This window comes from Sinohyriopsis cumingii, chromosome 8 (assembly GCF_028554795.1).
Source record: "Sinohyriopsis cumingii isolate HCF-2022 chromosome 8, ASM2855479v2, whole genome shotgun sequence".
NCBI classification, from domain to species: domain Eukaryota; kingdom Metazoa; phylum Mollusca; class Bivalvia; order Unionida; family Unionidae; genus Sinohyriopsis; species Sinohyriopsis cumingii.
Window position 1 is genome coordinate 2,245,638 of NC_142968.1, and position 26,817 is coordinate 2,272,454.

Here is a 26,817-nt window from a genome sequence, read left to right on the forward strand (position 1 = left end):
AGTTCTTTTGGGGGTCATCAACGGAGAAGTTCTTGGTGTGATTAACGTCTCCAAGTACTCTTCAGTTCCTGGTGACATCAACGGAGAAGTGGATAAACGTGAGGCTGTCGGAGACACAGTCACCGCTGTGGCAGGTCGTGGTTTGCGAGTGTAAGGCTGCGTCCTGGCCGCAGTGCCTCTCTTGCGACTAGTTTTCTTCTGTGGACTTTTCTTTTTCTGGGGACTTTTTCTCTGTTTCTTTTTCTGGGGGCTTCTTTTCTTTTTCCGGGGTGGTGTCTGGTAAGAGGAGGGTCCCGCCACTGGAGAAGTTCTTCTCTTTGGGGACCTGGTCTTTTTCTTTTTCTTCTTGGGGCTTCGTTGGACTTTTGTCTTAGGGATAACTTTGGGGGCATTAGGATCCCATCTTAAGAGTGAGCGAATGATGACCCCTCCTAGAGTACCGCTCCCTCCAGGTTTCAAAATGATTTGTTTTTTGGTTTGAGTGTCGATGCGGGGATCGGCCAGTTGGACCAAAGCGACTTTGTTTCGATCGAAAAAGCGTTGGGTTTGATGAGGAATCTGAATGATTCCTTGGAGTAATTGACGTGCCGTCACCGTGAACCATCGTAAGACTTCTTTGAGACTAGCTTCTAAGACACGGGCTCGTGTTTGTGGATCTTTTTCTCGACTGATGCCATACAAGGCACGAATCAATTTGACGGGAAGATGCGACTGAAGGGACGTCATGTTCACACTGTGTGAGACAGACGAAAAAGGGTCTGAGGTTTTTATAGATTTTTTGATGGGGAGTGAAATGAAGTCGAGGACGGAGACGTGTACAGGACAGGCCCTCCGTCTTGGCACCAGTGGTGAAACAAGTGGGTACGAAATCGCAAATCCTCGGGGGTCGTAGGTTTCAAATCGACGAGTAAATAGGCGTGTGGCGTTTGAGTGGCATCGTCGTACGCCTGAGTCAGCCAAGGCGTTCCTAACTGTTTGGCTAAGACTTGCACTTGCGATTTATCTCGAGGGCTTTTAAACAAGACCACGTAATGCGCATTGAGACTGATGGTGCGATGGGCTTTACTTTGTTGAAACAAATTTTGGGTGATGTAAACGACACTGGCATTACGGTGATGCCCTTTGCGCGTGAACCACAATTTAATTTCTTCTTCGTCTTCTCCTAACATGTCGTCGAAAATGACCAAATGGGTTTGACGGGAGTCAGAGACGATGCCGTCGTCTTCTTTAGGAATGCCTTCCACAAACACGATGGAATCGCCTTGACTTTCTCGCAAGAGGCTGTACGCCGATTGCCACTCTTTGTAACACCACACGATCCGTTGAGGGGGTCGATCGATCAAATGATGTTTATGTTCGATCAAACGTTTGACGAATTCGGTTTTGCCAGAACCGCTAGGTCCAGCAATGAGCATGTTAAAGGGATGGCGAAGATACAAAGCCTCCCAACTGGCACGATCTAAGTGTTCGTCGATGACTTTGACAGTAGAGGAAGAGGGAGCAGAGACAGCAGAGGTAGCCATGGTGTGAGAAATGTCACTTGTGACACGAAAAACAAACAAGACAAGAGTTTATATACTTTTTTCAGAACACGTTTATTGAATGTTTCAAATATGAACACGAAAGGCAAAAATACATAAAAGCCAAAGGCTTAAGTACAAGAATAAAAGGCACATGATAACGATGAACGTGGAATAAACACAAGTGTCTGTACAACCACATGTTTTGGGTAATGTTCTAACCAGTTCAACAGGGGGTAAAGTCACACAAGTGTCCTCCCGAAAAGGTCTTTCAGGTCTGTCCACGACAGTCCTGTCTTGGGTGACGGGTTCTTCTGGCACCGTCACTAACACGGGTTGAAAAGTAACTTTTTTCCTTGAACAACTCTCGTGCATACTGGGCCACTTCTTGGGTCCAAGCCTCAAAATCCCATTCTTTCCAGGCACGGACATCTGTCCAATGGGGATGTAAGTCACAAGCTACACACACATCGTCATACACGTCTTGGGTAGCTAAAAGTTGACGAATCTTTTTTTCCTGTTGAGGTCGAGAAGTATCCAGATGAAAACGCAAGGCTTTGAGCAAAAGGAGTTTTTCGTGACCATTTAAGGCCATTGAGGTGGTAAGTACTGATCGTAAAGAGTCCACAAAGAATCGGCTGGTAAACGAAATCCCAGAAAACAAGTCACTAAGACACACACCACTTGTCGTCCCAAATTGAATGGATAAAGTTCTTGTAATAATCGATGGTAATGATCCACGGTTCGAATATGGTCATTGAGTTCCTTCCACGGAATCTGTTGGATGACATACGACATAAGCCGTGGCATAGCTGCCTGTTTTTATAGTCTCTTTGTTTCGAAAAGAATACACGTACTTTCTAGCCAGTGATGTTCGTTTTCCAGTGGGTAATGTAAATCTTGCATACTGTAACCGAAACTTCAGAGTTCGATTAGAAGTTTCCTCTTCCGCTAAGTAGATTCCACGGAAAATATGTTGGTAATCCTTTACCTCGTCTTCCTCAATGGGTTGCTCTAGGTGAATCTCGAAGTAACCAAAATGATCAACACGTGAATCATCGGGGGCCTGGAAGTATTGAACAAGGTCTGACCACTGAAACAATTTCTGACGAATCAGTTCTCTTATACCCTTCAGGTACCAGTGGTTAAAGATCTGGTGACGTAACGGATGCAATTGTTCTTTACGTTTGACTTGTATTTTGACCAGCTCTCGGTAAATGCGTTCTCTCAACTCCACAGGCAAAGCACGAATGTTCTCTAGCAAAGTATCCATGAATAGGTCATACTAAATCCTCTTTGGTCTGACACAAGAAATGTACTCTTTGCACAAACATGGTTTCACTTCAGTGTCGAATTTAAATCGTTGAGTCACTAATCTACACATTACAATTCGTTCAGAAGTTTCCTCTTTCACTAAGTTGACATTGTGTTCAAGATGTTGGTAATTCGTTAACTCTTCCTCTGGAATTCGATGCAGTACGTTTACAATGATGTAACTGCAATCGTCCATACCAAACCAATCCTTTTTAAAACTAGAGGATCGTTGATCAATGTCTGTCCGATGGAACACTTTCAATTGAATCAATCCTTGTATAGCTTTCAGGTACCAGTGGTTCAAACACCGGTGACGTAACGGATGCAATTGTTCTTTACGTTTCACTTGTATTTTGACCAGTTCTCGATAAATGCGTTCTCTCAACTCCACAGGCAAAGCACAAATGTTCTCTTGTAAAGTATCCATGAACAGATTATTATGGTAAGAAGTTACTTCAATGTCTCGGTCCCACTAAGGGTAAGTAATGACAATTCGGTGACCATCGAGCATGTTCTACGTAGGCCGAATCTTGCGGTTCCCAGTGGTGAAGTGTCACATCGCAACTGAAGCACCTGACTTTATCTCCTTCGCCCAAGTAGAAAAATCCGGCTCTGGCTAATTCTTCGGGGGTCGGTCCTCCCAGATACTTAGGCCATTTTCCTTTGAACGATTGAAGACGATTTTCAAAGTCGCAGTATTCCGACAAACGCACAGGAAACGAATATTCGTCTTTCACATGTTCGTTTCGATGAGGGTTGAGTGACATGGGTAGGAGTTTGCTCAGGGCTGGATGACATCCGTAGGGAGGCAAACGTGAAGGTCGACATTCCCCTTTAAACCCGGTAAAATGTCTAAGAGGACGAGCGGCATCGCTTTCGCATCCCTCAGGTTTGACACGCACAGCATCACTTTCCATGATAGGGGCAGTGAGAACAAAGTTCCCATGATGCTTTACGGCATCGCTCAGGTCACAAGGTACAGCATCGTATCCATCGCAAGGCTCACAATCGCACTCGTCTGCAAACTCCGTTACGCAATTACAATGGTAACCACATGGACAATCGCAGTTTCCTTCCGGACATTTTCCGTCGCAATGCATGGGTCTTATCCATCCAATATTAGTCACACTAGAGGAAGATACAACTTTTTTACAATCCCCAAACTGGAACGATGTCTCTTTCAAAGTATTCATCTTGTTCGCTCGGTCTTGGTAGTCACGATGAACTATCGATCTTGCCTAGGGTTCCTTTTTTATATACAGACCAATACCGACGTGACCGTACGGTAAGGTGAAATGATTGGGAAGTCGAACTCGCTTCTGGTACACGATTTGATAGACTTTTTCCAAGGGTCGACTGACGATGTGGTGAGTGGGTAAACGTACAATCTTGTTCGGTTGATAGGTGGTCACTTTAAAGTTTCCATCCTCTCCCGATTGCAAGGCTTCTTTCAATACCCCAAAGTTGACCACTCGACTGGTACGATAATTCAGGGTCAGTCCTTTCACTTTGCACGTCGTGTGCACTTCTCCTTGTTTGTCCAGGTATTCGTAGCCGTAATTTTTGGGACCACCACTGACGAAACTTAGAATCTTGTCGTCGGGATGCTCGTCTGTCCAGGCTCCTAAACGGTCTCCTTCGATGTTAGGGTGATGTTGAATCGGGTGATGGATGTAAATGCAACTGTCCGTGTCAAAGTACAGGACGCGTTCTTCTAACAGTTCTAAAGCTTCGTACAATTTTAAGCGAGCATGGGCTGTCACGTAAGCCGCAATGATGACATTTCCAAAAGGGTCGTCTTGTACAAAGTCCAGATCTTCTTCGTAATTGACCAACATCAAATTCTCTCGAACGACGTCCACGTGTTTCATGTATTTGGTTTTGTCGTGAATCATCTGGAAGTAGCGGGAAGGTTCTGTCAAATATTCCGTCTTGGGTAAACACGGTCGTTGTGCCATTTTACCCCACAAGCAATTTAACATCACTTTGGCAAACGATCGCCTGCCTTCGTTTTTCTCGATGTGGTCTAAAGTGATGCCTTCTTGTTCGTAGTATTTCTCTTTGAATTGTATTTGGTCTTCGGGAGTGTGACACCAGGAAGGATAGCCGCTGGCTTCTTGGTTCAGTTTCAAAAAGGCATCCACGTAGTCTGCGAAAATGCCTTTCTGCGTGGGGTCACCCTTGTGGTATTGTTGTGTCTTGGGAAAGTGGCAAATTTCGTACACTTCTAACAGTTGGTATCCCATGTCCAGAGCTTTGAACAATTCTACGCTGACCCAGGTTCCCGTCAAGGCCCGTTCTTCCTGGCTGTGATGGCAAGGTTGGTCTTGGTTGCACGTTTCGGCACAAGTACGGCACAAGGGAAACATCAGTTTGCCTTGACAATGGTGAGGTAAGACGGGATGGTATAGGTTCGTGGGAGGCAAAACTTTACACTTGATCAAGCCTTCGTATTGTCGAATGTTTTTCAGGTCGATGTGTTCCGTCAGCAATTGCGGGTGCCCTACAGGAAAGCGACAATATTTGCACACGTAGGGATACAGCGAACACACGTCCAAGTATTTGATTTCTTCTCCTTTCTCTTCGTCGGCTTGGTACAGCAAACAGGTGGCATTGGTCCTTCCTCCGTACAAACTATCCCTCGGGTTCAACGGGTCCATGAACTGGTAACTTTCCACGAGGCGTTTAAACTCGGGATCGGTTTTCATACGGTGATCGTACTCGTGTTCCCACATTTCCACCACTTGGTATCCTTGCTGTTCTAACTTTAGGCGTCGCTGACAAGTGTCCTGGTACAAGTCTTCCATGGTTCGTTGCAAAAACTGATTTTTAGTGCCACGGTCAGGGTAACAAACAGGACATCCGTGAAATAAGCAACCGTTAAACTCGTACACGATCTTGGGGTTTTCTAAGTCCCAGCCATCGACCGAATGCGTTCCGATGGTCTTTTCACCCCCTCCGTTGCGGGCATGCTGAATCCATTTGTCTTCCTTGTCGCACAAGTAATGTAACCAACGTAGGGCTTTGACCGAGTATTGACGCTTGACAAAGTGGGTCGTTTGAGGACTGATGACAGCCACGGTGTTTTCAGGCATGAATCGTTGGCGGTACACTAAGGAACACGCTTTGGCAATGGTGCAAGCTTCTTTCAAAGGATCGACCCCTCCGTGTTCCATGAACAGTTCTCGAAATTTTCCACAGCAACGCCGTAAAATGTCCACGTCGGAACGACAATACTTTAGCATTTCTTCCTGAAAGTCGAAAGGGTCCGAGGCGTGAGCCTGGTACCAAGCGTAGAAAGCTTCTCGTTGTTCGGTACGCATGTTGTCGGGGTCGTAATGGTGAGCCTCGGGTAAATGGGGTAGAACGGCGTGTTGATTGGCTTCCGTATTGAAAAAGTGTGGAAAGTACCCTTTAGCCATTTCTGTCATTCCAAACGTTTTAGGCATTCGACTCAAAGGCATGGCCAAATAGCTCATCGAATCTTTAAACTGTACTTGTCCCACTTGCATGAAAATGATTTTGGCCCCGTTCAAAGTCACTTTAGGACGCTCGGTGCCTTGTTCCGTATAGTATCTGAGAAGAAACTGTCCATCGTATCCGGAGAAATTGTGAGCCATCACTGTGGCATGGCGATGACAATCTCGGTAACGTTCGATGTCCTCTTGGCCCCACGTCTTGTCGATGGGGTCTAAAACCCATTGGGCAAAATCGGCTAACGTGTTTGGTCCCCGAAAGATTTTTTCACGCCCTCCGGGAATCTTGCTGCAGTGAGGGCAATGACTGAAGATAGGTTCTTGAATGCACTTCTCGCACGCTCGATGAGCCACGCAGAAATTAGGGATGTGAATGCCAGTCTCTTGCATGCATTCGAAATCGAAAAAGATGAAATTGCCTTTCTTCTTGTGACCGTCCTCTTTCTCTGGTGGGGGATGGTATTTTTGCACGTAGCATTCGTGTTCCAAGTCCACGATGTGGTGACAAATGTGACATTTTTTCTTTCCTCGACATACGTGTGCCTTGGCATTGTTGATACGTATGCCTTGTCCACACGCGGGGCACAATCTCAGCAGTTGTCAAGCGCATTTCTTCTGTGAACCTTGCGTCTTCAAATGTTGTTGGTAACAGGTAGGGCTGACAAACGTGCGCAGACAAGTTGAACAAGGCACTGGTTCTTCGCTCAGACAGGATGGAGAGGCCAAACATCCTGAGCATTTCCATCCACAATGTTTGTGCTGCTCTCGATTATTATAACCATAGTCACATTTCTCACAATAATAAACATATCCCAGGAATCCAGTGATACTGGTAATGGTATCGAAATGGTCATCGTGATGATAAACGTGAATGTATTTTCCGTCCTTAAAATCTTGCCCCCGAAACAACAGAGACCCGCGCACTTCTTGAGGGTGCACTTTCAAAGTGTATCGTGGAGCTAGGGCATCTTGCAATTTTTGCATCTCAGGAATGCCACAGGGTGTGTCTTTGGACATGCCAGCTTGTCGTAACAGGAGTTCTGCTTCACTTCGTTGTTTGGCTCGGTCCGATTGTCGAATGTTCTCCCAGTCTCTTTTCCATTCTGCCGTGTCGTTCTTGTTGACATAGGTTCGTCCCACCACGATGGCACGGGCTAAACACATCTGGTCATGAGGATTGTGAATTTGGACAAGGCTACGCTTAATGCTGCGAAGGTCGTTCACCAATAACATCTTTTTGCGTCCGGTCCCTTGAGGAGGAGAGACGTGGGTCATGTCCAATGTGGCTTTTCCATCAGTGATGTCAAACTGGTCATTAGATTGTTGCACGTGTTGAATCTTGTCCATGACTTTGGAAGCGGTCAATTCTGCAGGGGTGCTAAACTCGATCCAAACAGGGGATTTCAAACCGTCGTGTTGTATGGAAAGTCTCAAGCGATCGTCTTCTTTGGGTTGACATTGTCGCTTGAGTGCAGTGAGCAGAGAATCCCACACTCCGGTGATGAACCCTTCTGCTTTCTCTAACGGTACTTCGGACTTGAAATCTTTAAACTTCACCGTGTATTTGTAAGCCGTGGTTCTAAATTTTCTAGAGGAACGCTTTTCCGTCTCTCGAATGGAATAGTATTTTTCAGGGTTGACTAAGGGTGGTGAACTTGGCTTAGAGGGTTCGGATTCTGGTTCACTCATGTCCTCTTCAAAATCACTGGCATGAATCTGTGCCAAGATTTCAGCCCTGGTTCGAGGCGATAGATCACGTTTCTGCCTCTTACTTTCTTCTTCTTTCTTCTCGAACGAATGGGATCGTTTCATCTTGAAAGCAAAAAGTCAAATGACTCAAGTTCAAACACCATGAGCTACTTTATAGTCATAGCAGACCAGCGTATATAAAAGGGTGTGTGTCTTATCCTTTCACTATTCATTTCACTCTCAAGCTGAGCACAACGATGGAAGAGACTAACCAGATGGAACGTTTCGTCAGAGCTTTGCGAGGGGTCATTAGAAAATTCTCTTCAGACCAGCCGACAGACTACTCTCCTTCCTTTCGAGATAAAAGTCAAGATACTTGCTATATCTGTCAGAAGAAAGGGCATTGGTCTTCAGAGTGTCCAGACCGTCAAAAAAGAACAAAAACAGGGACTAAAAAAGACAAAAGTCAAGATACCTGTTATTATTGTAAAGAAAAAGGACATTGGTCTCCAGATTGCCCAAAAAAGAAACAAGAGGAGTCAGAAGAAAAGAGGAATTCTTCAGAAGAAGAGAGGGGTTCTTCAGAGGAAGAGAGGGATTCTTCAGAGGAAGAAAGCAGACAGGTGAAGAAAAAGAAACAGGAGAAGAAAAGAAGAAGGGAAGAAAGTGAGGAGGAAGAAGAGGAAAAGAGTGTGACAGTGAAGAAATTCAAAAAACAGAGAGACTAAACAAGGAGACAAAAGAAGTCAATGAACTTTAAATTAAAGTGTTGAGAATTGTGAATTGGATTGTAAAAAATGGAGAAAAGAATAAATGAATGATATAAGGTAAGAGTCTTTGAGTTTTGATTTTAAAATAAGAAGCTACACTCACGCACTCATACACAGACACGTACTATAAGGGTAAAATGGGTGGGTTTTTTTTGAGTTATTGGCAAATTGAAATTGTATTTCTTTTCTAGAAATGTGGGTGACCCTGAAAAGGGCCTTTTTTCTTCATGGTGAAAGGGTAAGTTTAAGCAATCAACTTTAACTGCCTTATGCCTTTGCCACGGCCAAGGCCTACTTCTGGACTGCGTAATGTTGATGATGATGATAATGATTGAGTTGAAATCACTAAGGGTGGTACGGTAGGCTTAGTCACAGGGTTGACGTGTTTAGCTCGGGAAGGTCGTATTCTCTTCGGTCGTGATAAAGAAGTCTGATACATTTGTTTCAGACTTCTTAACTCCGCTAAAATGTCCAACAGTACCGTGACCGTTTGATTTTCACCCTCTTGTTTCTTTGCTGTTACTTCTTCTTGCTGTTGCTGCTGTTGTTTTTTTCTTACCTCTTCTTCTTGTTGCTGTTGCTGTAGGAGAAAAGCCTGTTCCGCTTCCTTTTGTCGTTGTATAAATTTCTCCAATTCTTCTTTCTGTCTCTGTCTAAAATTTTCCACTTGCGGTAATGAAGAAGGTAACGAAGGTTCCGGAACAAATTCTTGCGAGGAGAGAAAATCCACAAAATCCCAATTCACCTCTTCTGAAAGTAAGTCCGGGTTCCCTTGGGCGGTCTCCCCTGTTGGTGCACCCCATTGGATCGTTTTCTGAGTTTCCGTCATGTTGAATCACTGTCGCATAGATTGACTGCACACAAGCGCTAGCGAATCTATATAGACTACGTGACGTCACAGACTGCTCTCTTCAGATTGGATGCGGGCTGACTGAATTCTGTAACGCGTGTTCGGATTGGTGAATGAACTCAATCCGTTTCAATCCTTTCTGTCCCTATAAATAAGCGCAGTTCACTGCATTGATTCACCTATTGTCGGAGCCTAAACATGTGGACAGACGTTGAATCTTCAACCCTTGTGTCAACAATGATGTTCAGGACGGACATGCTCATGTATGTCCGATCCAAGTGGACCGTTGTCCACAGGACCAGCAGCAGCCTGTGGATAAGAAGAGTCTATATAGAGAGACAAGGTTGCCTCAAGAGAACTCTGATGTATGGCCCTGCTGTAAGACGAAGTTTGAGGACAAGAAGATGTCGCAAATGCCCTTTATGTTAAGGGCATATTAACATAAACCAAAGGCCCTTTTCAGGGCCAGCCATATATCTCGAAAAGAGATAGCCTTACCATTGCCTACCCCTTTTATTATTTAGTTTTTTTTTAAAAAATAGAGACCCTCCCTGTTTCAATTTTACATAGACCCGATACAGACCCAGGGTTTTTTTTGTCCATGTTAAATTTACATAGACCCTATACAGACCCAGGGTGATTAATGTTAAATTTACATAGACCCTATACAGACCCAGGTTAAGTCTGTAATGCTAATTCCCATAGACCCTATATCGACCCACGATTTTTCTCCATGTTAAATTTACATAGACCCTATATCGACCCAGGGTGATTAATGTTAAATTTACATAGACCCTATACAGACCCAGGTTAAGTCTGTAATGCTAATTCCCATAGACCCTATATCGACCCACGATTTTTCTCCATGTTAAATTTACATAGACCCTATATCGACCCAGGGGTGTTTTTAATGCTAATTCCCATAGACCCTATAGTGCCCCACTTCACTACTATTGTATGCTATTCACCGGTTATCACTAAAGCAACGATCTGGAAAGAAAGAGTCTAAGCTGGATTATCACTCTATCCCGAAAACATTACCAAATAATGCAGTCGTTTAAAAAGAAGCGAATATATTCAATACTTTAATTAGAAAAGTCTACTTTACATTTAGGCAAATGAATCTAATGTTTTGAACATCGCAGAATGAAGTGTAAAAACTTTTTGACATCTATTAATATTGAACCAAACACGTTCAGATGAGAAAAGGTTGAAATACAAACATATATTGAAAATAATGCTATAAATATTATGAAGACCGTTAATAGGAATCCAATGAAAGTTCAATATGATAATTATCTTATATTGAATTCCATTACATTTAAATCATTCAGTCATATTAAAATGAATGTGTGTGTATGTGATTTGGATTTTAATGTAGCTTTAACAACTTTCCAGTAATATTGCTACGACGTCTGCAGTTTGGCAGTTTTCAGTGAATAATAGCCCTGGGGCATCATGCCGCACACATGATGCATGATGTCCCATCCAGTCACATTATCCTGACACCAGGCCGATCAGTCCTTAGACTATTAATGCTGAGTGCCAAGCGAGGCCGCTGATAGTACCACTTTTATTAGTCTTTGGTATGAATCGGCCGGGGCTCGAACCCGCATCCGAGGCGGACGCTCTAACCACTTAAGCTACCGGGGTTGTCATTAGAATGAACGACTATGATATTTGCTTTGATATTTGAGAGTGAATGCGTATATTCCCGTACATGTGAGCCCCCAGTGATCAAATCTGAAGCAAAATGAAATTGTATTATACATATTATAGCCTCCTCATTGCAGTTCTGAAGAATTAGCCTTTTAGTTCTTGTACTAGTGATATTCAATACATCGGAAGGTCTTATGTAACTCATTTCTGTCTGGTTCATCTCAATATCTATTCCAGAAACTTCTAAAAGTTCCAAACACAGCTGCTCGGATCATACTTAGAGTATCACAATCAGAGCACACCTCCCCGCTGTTCAGTACCCTACTCTGGCTATCCATTCCAGAGGCATAGCTATGATATTTTGCGCCCGGGGACGAACTATAAAATTGGCGCCCCAGCCCCCTCCCCGTTTAATCACATTTTTGAATATTACCCTTGTTTACTTATTATAATGTAACGTTGTAAGCCTCATTTTGGCGCCCCTGTACCTTGGCGCCCGGGGACATATGTACCCCCCTGCCCCCCCCCCCCCCCCAGCTACGCCTCTGATCCATTCGATCCAGAATCAAACACAAAATTCGTTCTCTATGCTACATTTCACTGACGGACTCCACTCCAACCTACCTATCCGACCTTACCCATGTATATAAAACAAGCAAGATACTTACGCTCTTCTTCTGACAATCGTATGATCATTATTCACAATACGAAAACGAAATCATATGGACAACGTTCTTTTGCATACCAGGCCCAGCAACGTGGAATGAATTTCCCACTGAACTTAGACACAAAGACACAGTGATCCCATTCAAGAGTGCTCTTAAAACTCACTTATTTTGACTGCAAGAACAAACTTAAAGACCTAATAATGTTTCCTACCTTAAATATTTTCAGCATGCTTTCTTTTTATGTTTTCAAATTTCATGGTGTTTGTTTTTGTAATCATATCATTATATGTTTTTTTTGTCTTATAGGTGTTGTCTAATGTTGTAAAGCGCTTAGAGCTTTTAAAGATTAGGCGGTATACAAAGTCTTCATTATAATAATAATAATAATAATAATAATAATAATAATAATAATAATAATAATATAAATAATAATGATAATAACAATAATAATAATAATAATAATAATAATAATAATTATTATTATTATTATTATTGTTATTATTATTATTATTATTATTATTATTATTATTATTATTATTATTATTATTAAATTTGGATGTATGAAGTCCTGTAAAGAAAGTTACATAACCTTAACCTTCAAATCTGACTTAACATACCTGCATGATTAAGACTTCACTTGATATGTTCGAGACTTGACTTGACATACCTGCATGATTAAGACTTCACTTGATATGTTCGAGACTTGACTTGACATACCTGCATTTCAATTAATTTCATTGATTCTCCTTGTTCAATTGAAATTTCAATTAATTTTATTGATTCTCTTTGTTCCATTGAAATTTCAATTAATTTTATTGATTCGTTGTTCAATTGAAATTTCAATTAATTTTATTGATTCTCTATGTTCAACTGAAATTTCTATTAATTTTATTGATTCTTTGTTCAAATGAAATTTCAAATCATTTTATTGATTCTCTTTGTTCAATTGAAATTTCAATTAATTTCATTGATTCTCTTTGTTCAATTGAAATTTCAAATCATTTTATTGATTCTCTTTGTTCAATTGAAATTTCGATTAATTTTATTGATTCTTTGTTCAATTGAAATTTCAATTAACTTTATTGATTCTCTTTGTTCAATTAAAACTTTAGTTAATTTTTTTGATTCTCTTTGTTCAATTGAAATTTCAATTAATTTTATTGATTCTCTTTGTTCAATTGAAATTTCAATTGATTTTATTGATTTCTTAGTTCAATTGAAATTTCAATTAATTTTATAGATTCTCTTTGTTCAATTGAAATTTCAATTAATTTCATTGATTCTCTTTGATCAAACGAGTACTTTAATCAAAGGTCGTCGATTTAAGACTTTGAATACTCTTAGCCTGCTTTTTATCTGTAATGGAATGTAGATATATATTCTGAGTGGAGACTTAATTTAGATTTAAAGTCAAGAAGCGAAGTTTGCTTTGACATGAAAATGTCTAAGAAATGATGCTTTCAAGCAGATCGAATTTAATGGGCCGATGCATCAATATCAAAACTCGTGTGAGTGATTTAATTTTGTTTTTGAATACCTATTTTCGTGTAAATAAACAAGTTGGATTAATATATATATATATATATATATATATATATATATATATATATATATATATATATATATATATATATATATATATATATATATATATATATATATATATATATATATAAATGCTTTATGCAAAGGTATAGAAGCAATGCAATGGAATCCGTTTCGTTCGACCACACATACATACAGGCAAATTTGTAAAACAATCTTCAAGGAATTTTTTTCGGAATAAAAAATAAAATGGTCTATAATTTAATGCCACTCCCCCATCAAATATATGACTTTTGTATAGAAAACAAATAGACAGACACACATGAGGAGACATGTAAGTATAGACTGATGCTTGTTGTGTAAATTTTTTGTGTACAAACTTAAGTATTTCACGCAGGAAATCATACTATCTAGCCTAATTATTGTCTTGGTGAATTTTTTTATATTTTTATTAACACACCTTTCAAAATACATTGAAATAGTAATTACAACATAGCAATGCTATATAACTTGACAACAAGGTATGAAATATCCCTGTATATTTTACAAAGGTATGAATTATTCATGTAATAACGATTTAGATATTTGTACTTCTATATAACTATTTGTATTTATATTTGTATATAACTATTTGATTTTCATACTTGTATATAATTATTTATATTTGTACTTGTATGTAACTATTTGTATTTTCTACTTTTATGTAATTATTTTTATGTGTACTTGTATATAACTTTTTGATTTTTGTACTTGTATATATCTATTTTTATTTGCACTTGTATGACACTATTTGTAATGTCTATTTTTCGTGATTTGTACTTGTACTTGAATATAACTATTTGTATGTCTACTTTAATGTAATTATTTGTATTTGTACTTGTATATAATTATTTGTATTTGTACTTGTATATAACGATTTGCTTTTGGACTCGTATATAACTATCTGATTTTTGTACTTGTATATATCTTTTTTGTATTCGTACTTGTATATAATTATTTGTATTTGTACTTGTATAGAACTATTTGTATTAGTACTTGTATGTAACTATTTGCATTGTCTATTTTTATGTAATATTTTGTATTTGTGCTTGTATATAACGATTTGTTTTTGGACTTGTATGCAATAATTTATATATGTGTATGACCATATAACAATTTGTATTTGTATACAACGATTTATATTGGTATAAAAGCCGTTTGTGTTTTTAATAGCATATAACTATTTATATTTGTATTTGCATGTAGCTATTTGTATCTGTACTTGTATGTAGCTATTTGTATTTGTGTATAACCATATAACGATTTGTATTTGTCCTTTTATGTAACTATTTGTACATTTAATAAAATCATTTGTGTTATTACATGTATATAAATATTTATATTTGTAGATGTTTGTAACAATTTTATTTGTAGTTTTATCTAACTATTTGTTTTGCATTTTCCTATTATGTCTATAATTATTCATTGGAAGCTGTTATTAATTTTATAAGAATAACCAAACATGATGTATGTCATATATTTTAATGGCATAAATTGTTGACACCGAGTAGTTAACATGGCATGGATATTTGACAAAAAGTAGCTAGAATGACATGAATTTTTGACACAGAGTGCGTAGGATGACATAAATTATTGACACAAAGTAGTTCGAATAACAAGGATAGTTGACAAAAAGTAGCTAGAATGACATGAATTTTTGACACAGAGTGCGTAGGATGACATAAATTATTGACGCAAAGTAGTTCGAATAACAAGGATAGTTGACAAAAAGTAGCTAGAATGACATGAATTTTTGACACAGAGTGCGTAGGATGACATACATTATTGACGCAAAGTAGTTCGAATAACAAGGATAGTTGACAAAAAGTAGCTAGAATGACATGAATTTTTGACACAGAGTGCGTAGGATGACATAAATTATTGACACAAAGTAGTTCGAATAGCAAGGATAGTTGACAAAAAGTAGCTAGAATGACATGAATTTTTGACACAGAGTGCGTAGGATGACATAAATTATTGACACAAAGTAGTTCGAATAGCAAGGATAGTTGACAAAAAGTAGCTAGAATGACATGAATTTTTGACACAGAGTGCGTAGGATGACATAAATTAGCTGGACACTTTTAATAGTGTGATATGTTGGACACGGCGATTTTCTGAAGCATCTTTTGTCATGTGAGAAAGGAGTGAATCATATTTGGAATTAATTCCTGTACGCTGGTATTTGACAGTCTTGACTGGGCAGTTTGGATCACCAGGATCTTTTCTCAAGGTTTTCCTGCTTAGCATTAAAGTCCCCGGATCGATTTTCTGTCCAGTTTGATGGGAATTTTAGTACAAGAGTAAAAGCATGGACAGAGCGATATAATCAAAGCCCGTCTTGCATCAGATCCCGATTGACTCATGCATGATATAATCAAAGCCTGTCTTGCATCAGATCCCGATTGACTTCATGCATGTCGGATGAAGAACTAATAGGTGTGTGTTCATTCGATCTTCGTAAGTTATTCTTGGTGTTACAGCTCAATTTTATATTCAACGTTTGCGTTTTTAAAATCAGGGATTGTAACAACCAATTTAATTTGAGAGTACAGATTAATACTTGCATTTGCATTCATTAGTAAATGCAAAGAAGCTTTCCACTGGTCAGAACGAAATTAGTAAATGTAAAGAAGCTTTCCTTTGGTCAGAACGAAACCATGTGAAAAGCTGAGCTGCATTTATTTCTGTGTAACATGTAACGAGAACTATATTTATAAATATAACAACGTACAAAATAGCCAATGTAATCAACGAAAGAGACGGAATACAATCTGAGTGTCATCTAAACGAAAAATAAATGTTTGGTTTTCTTTTTTACTCTAAACCGCCACACTGCAGACATCGTAGCGATATGACTGAAAAATGGTAAAGGCTGCGTTAAAAATCCAAAACCACACACACGCACGCACACACACACGCACGCACACACACACGGACACACTGTTCTGCAATTGTAATGAATTTAATCTGACAGAATTACATAAAAAATATTTTTAATTTTTAATTTAATAATCATTCTTCATTTGAGTAAATTTTATATCAACTTGATATTAATGTTGTGAGTACTCTTTTCTTGTAGTCTGCACAAAACTATTATGTCCGACAATACAGAATTCTGAAAATATTCAGCGGAGTTGTCATATCTAAATAAATTGCACACAGAGAGACAATAAACGTGTTGTACAGTTGTTATCTGACGCGTATTTTGAAGTGGACATTATTTTACAAGTTGATTTATCAAGCATTTTGAGGGAGCTAGCTTAACTTTAGTCACTTGCCAGTTGAACAATAATACGAACTTAAACGTAGAAAAAACAGCAATTTAAATTTGACCAGAAACAAAAGGAATTTAAATCTCTAAAACGGTAAGAACCCTTCCTTAGAATCCTAATTCAGAACTGAGAAACCCAAAATATACAAAGAAAAACATTGGGGCTATAACACTTTACCTGGGGCTCGTTACAAAAGTAATTACAAATATAGGTAAGAGAGGAGTGGGGAGTCCAAAGACTAAAGTTATAACACTTAGACCCTTAGTCGGACACTGTTAGTCGCCGACATTTATAGTTATGATGGGGATGGTTGGATGGGAGATAAAGTCCTTCCCTCCTTCATCGTAATTACTAGAATCTGTCTTAATTTGTATGACTATTTTATTCGCCATCGCTAAAACCGGTTTTGTGCATTATTCTTTTTATTTGATTTAATTTATGTCTGATTTAATTTAATTGTTTGTTTGCTAGTTGCTATTGTAATGTAACTTTATTTACTGGATTTAATATTTTTCAGAAAATCAATTCAGTTCAATTTGACCTGACTATTTTTCATAAACAAGAAGTAAAAGAAACTTTGTATCTAATGCTGACCTAGTTCCTGACCTTGCTTCAGAATCAGTACGAGTTGAAAATAACAACTTTTTAATTTTTTTAGAATTTTTTTTCTCTCAGTGTAAGATTGTTAAAGTGTTAAAGTGAAATCGAGGTCATACTGGGAGTACGTGATGTTAGGCATATAAAAAAACCTATATTTTGTTCTAGAAGGGTGATCATGTGACCCTCATACGGCACTCAGTTTTGCATCTTAAATTAATGTATAACTGTTTCCTATAGAGAATTTAGTCAGTCGGGCTTTAAAACATTGACACTTAAAGGTGTCTTGCTGTGACCAGTTTGAGTTGAATTTTTAATTTTGTTCAAATTATTTGGATTCTAAGAGATTATTTTTCCCTGAAAATAATTGTGTTCTAAATTATTTCATGGGCAAGGACAGTTATCAAAATTTACACATAATTCAATCACTGGAATATTATTTTCTGTGATTCAACATAGAACTGTTGACACATCAGTATGACGCTGGCCACAACATACGTCATCTCCTTCCATTTGGAATTTCATCGGGATTCTAACTCAGTTTCATTAGGACATTTTATTACTTGGACTTCTATTTTTCAATTCTTGGTTTATTCTTGGATTAATTTTGGATTTGATTCGTAGAACCGTAAGTTCTTATTCTCATTTATACCTTGTTTTGCTAGGGAAATAAATTAGTTGTTAAAATTACAAAGGTTATTGTCTTCATTCTTTGCTTGTTACGCTTTTGTAAGAGGTTCAATGCAATAGTATACTTAATTTGTATTGCGTGTTGGCTTTCCTCCATGATTATATGTTATCTGTGTCTATATTGTGTGATTGACCATGGTCAGTAATTGATTTTAGGTGTATCCGATATCTGTATCACGCATATCAAAGTCACATGATCACCCTTCTAGAACAACAGTTTTTATTTGAGTCATGTGGGTTAATGAAAATATTTTTATGATTGGTATTCGAACAATACAGAATGCACGTTAAAAGGAGTCACGTTGCGTCGGTAGAGTACATATTGAACAGGTTGTAAATTTTTCATTCTTAAATCAAGTTCAAATTGCCCAGTTCACATCAGCATACCGAGCTCAATTAAATGGGATGAAGGTAGAATTGAGGTCAGGAAAACTTCACCGGATCTAGGGAGTATATATAGATATATCATGGCTGCCCGAAAATATGATGTAATAAATTACTTCAACAAACAATCAAGCTGACATCTAAAGTATTTCAAAACATAAAATTTTGAATTTTTGGGAATCTTTTCTAGTGATTCATATTTGATTATTTGATGAGAATTCGTTGACTGTATGAAGGGATTAAAACACCACGTTCAAAGAATCATGAAAAGAATCTAGAATCATTTATTTATTGCTCGTATCAATTGCAGAGCTGAAACCACTTATTTTAAACAGATAGTACATTACTGGATTATTGAGAAACATTCAAAGACCTGAACAATTATTAATTTCATTGAATTACAGTGAAACATTCAAGGACATAAGTGATATTCAACTTTCATTGGATTTATCTTGAAGTAAAAACATGTGGATATTAGAACATTGTTTATTATGTGGTGCAAGCACATAAGCTCATTAGAACTTTCATTCGGAATGCTTTTGGATCGTTTCCAGATTACTATGACATTGATAGTACGTTTACGGAGTTTTCTTTATATTTTAGGGAAACAATTCTTTTTGCTATAGAATGCTTGTTGGACTTTCACTTTTTTCTTGTTGCACTGCACTGTCTGAAACCCTAAGACGTAATGCAACAAAAGATTAGATCCAATAACAGAACCAAGATTAGGGTGATTTTCGCATCAAAATCGTAAACAACTTGCTTCTAGAACATTCTCAACATCGATAAACATGTTTGCCTCTAATTATTAATGATATCAATATATAATTTAAAATTATAGGGAAATACTGGCTATAGGATATGTTGCTTTTATTAAACTTAAAAAATACGTGAATAGTCAGGTAATCCTTATAGAAAAAGCTGATTAGGGCTAGTTACATCCTTCTCGTTTGCATACATACATACATACATACATACATACATACATACATACATACATTCATACATACATACATGTATGCATGCATACAGACAGACATACAGACAGACAGACATATTTAGAGCACTAAAGCAGTTTCTTGGCAATGAAGTGTTTTTCAGTATATAAGCATTCAACAGTGAGAAATGTCAATGTTTTACAAATGATCTAAATTTTTACAGAAGTAGGTAAGTAATGAATCAGTTACTCGGATGTACTCGGTCTTCTTGGTATATTAGAAAAGTTCTGTAAATTAATTGAACATTAACAAGTTGCCATAGAGATAATATAGAATTCGAATTTCGCACTCTCTGGTCTCCTTTTTCACCATATCTTCTGTTTAGCTCACACCAAAACATAATTAAAGCAAATACTTGTTCAGAAACAGGAAATAATATATTAAATCACAAAAGATATTAAACATTTGGGGCACGATCAAGATGCGGATCAAAACTGTTCCGTCTAATGGTAAGCTCACGCTTAATGCAGTTCACCCCAAAACAATTTTATAAGCGCATTACCAGAGCCTTTCGTCATGTAAGATATATCAAATAGATAGGTCTATACGGTGAATGTTCGTTGATTTGTAATACAAAAAGGGTGATCGTTTATTTTGAAAGACTATTATTCGCATAAGGTATATTTATATACGTATATTTATATACAAAGTTTGCATTTTCATGTCTGCAAGTAGGCAGGGAGTGACGAGATTTTTGTCATTGAAAAGTTTTCGATAGAAAAAGATGACAATTTCTGCTAGACTAGGAAGACACGTTTGCTTCCAGTCAATAGAGAATCAGTCTCGCATTGTTAAATCATCTAAATGGATAAGGTGACAATTATTTTTGTTTAACGTTTTGTTTCTAAAACAAATGTTCAACTCTTTTAACACAATCATGCAAAGCTTTATCGATTTTATAATAGATGCTTGACTTTAAGAGTGTTGCATATATTACGCATTCGTCATAAAAATGTTCATTTCGCGTCATTGTCTATATTTTTAATACTTTGTATCAAACGGATACACAAATAATACACAGTATTTGACATATATGTTGATTCGTTACTGAAAGGTACTAATTAAAGAATAGCAAGCACTTAAAACAACCGTCATATGCCTGACTCGCCTCATAAATGAAATGCAGAGGTTTGGTTGCCGTCATGTAGATAGCAATACCCAACCATGACGAATCATTCAAATGCTTATTAAAAGTTTATTTGTCAGTATTACGTAGACGATTGAGTGGGGCGTGACGACTTCATTAATTGCAATTTCTTTTGCAGTGATATCTGCTGAAACTACGGCTTTGACAGTGTATCTCAATCTGACGAATGTTGTTCCTTGGAACATACGGACAATTCTGTTCTTCTGATGCTTGTAGAGAGCATAGCACAAGATGCATACTACATTTCTCTGTTGGTAATAAATTGCATATAAACATGTTTCTGCTGCCTATTGTCTTAAATATTCTTTAATTTGATTTCTAATGATAGTTCTTGCGTCCAATATTAGATGAAAATAAAAGTTTCGTATAGGCGATACGGATCTTTATTTCGACCTACTTTTTGTGACGATGACACAATTTGGTTGTCTGAACATTTATATAATTGTTTCTACAACGGTGTTCTGGATGATTATTCTTCAAACTATCTCATTTGCGTTACCATTTATTAGCTTTTTAGGCCCATACTATTATATTGTGAAATGATTTAATATGCAGGCTGCTTTATTTACCCCTGTTTTAAATTTGCGCAAGAAGAACTTGCTGTTTAGTTATAAAGCTGAGAAAGAAAGCATGGTTACAAGTGTCTGGTAGTATGGACTCCAAATAATAATATATCTACTATAGCAAGGTTCTTTCTATAAATGCTCAGATTTTCCAAAATGTGTCAATAATTGATTTAAAAGCACCAATACGTTGTTTGCATAATCTGCCATCAAAATTTACCTCAGTATAGTGTCTGTGAATGTGACATACGCATGTAAACATCACAATACAAATATGTTAGGTACATAGTTTAGACTGAAACCGTAAGTGAAAATAGCTAACAGTAGAAACTAGTTTTAGTTGAAATATACTTTATTTAATAAATTTGTAATTCCAAATTACAAGATTAAAAAACACAAAGAAAAGGATTACAAGCCAATAGTGTTTAGTGTATTTTTCCTTTTACGATATAATAATTGTAAACAAATATGGATAAATGGCTGTTGAAATTAAGTTTTAATGACCAAAAAAATCTAATTTTGTAAAATGCATGTGTACATTCAACACACCTTTGTACATCCAACAACATTCTATACAAATTTGTAAATGAGAACTCATTCAACACATTTTTATACATTATAATACATTCAACACAAAATCGTCAATGAAAATGCATTCAACACACATTTGCATATCAGAGTAAATTCAACACACATTTGTTCATCATAGTAAATTCAACACACATCTCACTTTAAATCACTTACATTATTATGGGATAAAATGATTAGGATTTCAACCCAAAAAGCATTTGGGCAGGTACAGAAACCAGGTGAGCACGACCGTCTTGCATAAGTGACCAATTCTATTTGATACAGAACGTACTCTCTTTCACAGGTCGGAAACTAGAAAGATATGAAGCTGTCCCCTGTTGATCGAGTTCACGAGTCTTCTGGTGTATTCAAACGGTTTTATTCGTAGGTGAAGCTTTTAAAATACGAAACGAATATCCATGCAACAGACAGGCTAACTTTAGGATTAACTTGTGTGTCTTCCATTGATAGGCATTCTTTTCATTGTAGCCTGATTGTGTCATAGCAATATCGGGCGATGTATGAATTCCGTTTCAACCATAACACACGTTGAAGCCTTTAATGTTCAGACTTGGTTAGTCGCAAACCAAAATTATTAAATATATTGTCTGTCTTCGTGCCATTTAAGGTTTTACGTTTGACCTATTCTCATGGATCTCAGCTTAAGTGCCAAAAGACCATACTTCTGTCGCAGATAACTATCGCATGGGCAACTCCGTTTACTAATTTCGGTGATCAGCAATCATACATGGACTTTATTCTCAATAAAGTGTGTGTGTGTGTGTGTGTGTGTTTGTGAAAATGCAAACGCAATACCCCAAAATCTCGCGAATCAGACTAGATCCTTAACGACGGAGCAATTTTCAAAAGACTCTTGGTATCTTCGCATCAAATGTAACACATATATTACACCTTTCGAAGGCAGAGACAATTGTTTGAGCATTATAATATAATATTTACGAGCAGTAACAAATAAGATCGTCACCTGTCGAAAGCATACGATAGTCTGGAAGTTGGTTGTCAACATGCGATCAACACTCCTGATCTTATTAAGAAAGGACTGATACAAAGTAAATCACAAGTATAATATTAGTATTAAATTCCTACATGATGCCCAAATGCCTTAAGCCTAAATGCCTAATGCCTAAATGCTTAATGTCTACGATATAAGTTCCTTTTTTAACCCATGTCTGTCGAATTTGAACGTATATCACACACTAGTTGTGAATGCAGTCTGAGTTTCTATACGTCAGTTGTCTGGAGTCCCAAACTTTTTTTTTCAAATCCAAAGTTGTCGATTTGGGTGCCCGTTGGTCATAAATGACGTATCATGTCCATTATTTGTAAAAGCAGCTCATGGCGATATGAAATGAAACTGGTATAAATTTTGTTGATATCGGTTAATTTTGTTGATATCGGTTAAGATTTGGAACGAATGGATCAAGACTTTTAGTACACTCAAGTGATTTTATGACTGCAGTCCCAATTCCTCGGACTCATCAATATCAGTTATTCAAGAATACAGTTTATTTTAATACAAATATCACAATGCAATATTGAAAGGTATATGTTAGAAAATTGATATCGCCACGTTAGTGATAACACTTTTATCGCCACAGTGTCGATTTCACTTTTGGATTTACATTCTTTTCCTACTTATAAAAAAGATCTGCCCTTAGGTTTATCAAACTCATATTTCCATATATAAGCTTATTTCATTCTTCCTCTTCCATTTCCTTTCATTTCTTTCTCTCCAGTATAGTCAACATGTTATCGAAATAACGACTCTGCATTTATATAAGCAATGAGATACAACAACAAATATTTCCAAAACGAACTCAAATAAAAATATGTTTGAACTATTACCTTCTTTTAAAAAATATAGTTTTACGCATGAATCGTGCAAATTGTTAGTAACGGAACGTACACGATCTTTTTCTTTTTGGTTCTTTATCTCATAATCGTATCTGAAAATGATGGAAAACTGGGAGATGATGAGTGAGTGTTGATTGCAAAGTGAAGACGTAGCAACTGTTTTATGATAATGTTAGTAATTGTTAACAAAGGTGATGAATATCTGTGCTTTCGTAAAGCCTACCAGTGATACTGAAACAAGTAAAAAATCTTAACAGAGGGAAACCAAAAGAAGGGAGTTTCAGAAGAAACCAACGGACCAAAGTTAGTTTGGTATCATACATTAATCATAATTTATTTTAAATAAATCGGTTTAACATAAGGACGTTTTCACAGAAACATGTACCGTGTCGCACAATTGAAAACAACACAAATATTGCCACAAGAAAAAACATAAGCAAAGTACTCGTTATATGAAATTATCTGTTCAAAGGATTCGCCAATCGGATTTAAAACAAGAACGGGAAATAGTTAGCAAAGGCAAGACATTGACCAATGTCACGTGCTGATACTGTGGTGTCTGTAAACCACATCATTCTTGAATTAGCAAATACTATATCAAATCTTTATGTTGAATGAGCTGAAAGGAGGCATATATCTAGTATGTTTGAATCTGCTGAATCGAATCAGATATCTATGTTTGAACATGTTGAATTGCGTCAGATGTATAATATGTTTGAACATGCTGAAATGAGTCAGATATCTACGTTTGAACATGCTGAAATGAGTCAGATATCTAAGTTTGAACATGCTGAATTGAGTCAGATATCTATGTTTGAACATGCTGAAATGAGTCAGATATCTATGTCTGAACATGCTGAATCGAGTCAGACATCTACGTTTAAACATGCTGAATCGAGTCAGATATCTGTTTGAACATGCTGAATTGAGTCAGATATCTATGTTTGAACATGCTGAATCGAGTCAGATATCTACGTTTAAACATGCTGAAATGCGTCTGATTTATAATATGTATAGTTTAGGGACTGAGTATTGAACAATATAGGTCCGAGTTTATGTGGCAAATAATGCCGGAGCTTGCGAGGGCGTCCTACACCATATGAACCTTTCTATTATATACTTAATAACATGCATACTAATCGTTCCGTTAAATTAACGGAATTATACAATTGAAACAATACAATCATTTTGTTATATTTCATATTTTACATGTTGTTAGATTTATGAATGAAATCTGAAGACCACGCAATAATATACACTATGTTGATATTATGAGCAAAACTAGATTGCTAACGAGAACGAGAAAGAAAAACAGCGAAATGTTGAAACAAAAAACAAATATTTATATGAGGAAAAACATTTCGCAATACATCACTGGAAATCGAAGGTACAATTGTGGAAAGATGCGCCAGAAAAGAATCCTCTGTGGGCGACTAGGTCGCTTTTAGATGATGCTGCCACAGCCGAAGAAGTACATGCTGAAGGTAGATTTGTAAAAGTAATGTGCATCGGAACAGCAGCCACCTAATTACCATAGAAAGAAACGGTGACCATATTTACTAGCTGCGGTCAATACCATTAGTTATTGACAAGCAGCAAGAATATACACTAATGGGGCTATTTATGAAGTATATAATAAGGTGGAATATGTTGATTCAAGTCAAATAAACCAGGTGGAGATACAACTGACGATTTGTGTCATCCGGACATATGCATATGTGCTCACATCGTGCCTGTGAAAACGAAATGGCGTACTGAGTCAATATAACAATACTTAGTCTCCAAAAAATTATATATGGTCTCTTACGGCAACCGTAAAACTGAAATAGATCCCACCACATAAAGAATAAGGGCATGTAAAGACAGGCACTCTCAAATATGAAAGACAATGTCCGCAACAACCACTTGAAGGAGTTCATCTATAGCTCTAGAATATGTAAACAATTGCCCTAGAAAACACTTTAAGGAGTTCATCTATAGCTCTAGAATCTGTAAACAATTACCCTAGAAAACACTTTAAGGAGTTCATCTATAGCTCTAGAATCTGTAAACAATTACCCTAGAAAACACTTTAAGGAGTTCATCTATAGCTCTAGAATCTGTAAACAAGTGCCCTAGAAAACACTTTAAGGACTTCATCTATTTGTCTAGAATCTGTAAACAATTACCCTAGAAAACACTTTAAGGAGTTCATCTATAGCTCTAGAATCTGTAAACAATTACCTTAGAAAACACTTTAAGGAGTTCATCTATAGCTCTAGAATCTGTAAACAATTACCCTAGAAAACACTTTAAGGAGTTCATCTATAGCTCTAGAATCTGTAAACAAGTGCCCTAGAAAACACTTTAAGGACTTCATCTATTGGTCTAGAATCTGTAAACAATTACCCCAGAAAACACTTTAAGGAGTTCATCTACTGGTCTAGAATCTGTAAACAATTACCCTAGTAAACACTTTAAGGAGTTCATCTATAGCTCTAGAATCTGTAAACAATTACCCTAGAAAACACTTTAAGGAGTTCATCTATAGCTCTAGAATCTGTAAACAACTACCCTAGAAAACACTTTAAGGAGTTCATCTATAGGTCTAGAATCTGTAAACAATTACCCTAGAAAACACTTTAAGGAGTTCATCTATAGCTCTAGAATCTGTCACCAATTGCCCAAGAAAACACTTTAAGGAGTTCATCGATTGGTTTAGAATCTGTAAACAATTACCCTAGAAAACATTTTAAGGAGTTCATCTATAGGTCTAGAATCTGTAAACAATTACCCTAGAAAACATTTTAAGGAGTTCATCTATAGCTCTAGAATCTGTAAACAATTACCTTAGAAAACACTTTAAGGAGTTCATCTATAGCTCTAGAATCTGTAAACAATTACCCTAGAAAACACTTTAAGGAGTTCATCTATAGCTCTAGAATCTGTAAACAAGTGCCCTAGAAAACACTTTAAGGACTTCATCTATTGGTCTAGAATCTGTAAACAATTACCCTAGTAAACACTTTAAGGAGTTCATCTATAGGTCTAGAATCTGTAAACAATTACCCTAGAAAACACTTTAAGGAGTTCATCTATAGCTCTAGAATCCGTAAACAACTACCCTAGAAAACACTTTAAGGAGTTCATCGATTGGTTTAGAATCTGTAAACAAGTACCCTAGAAAACACTTTAAGGACTTCATCTAT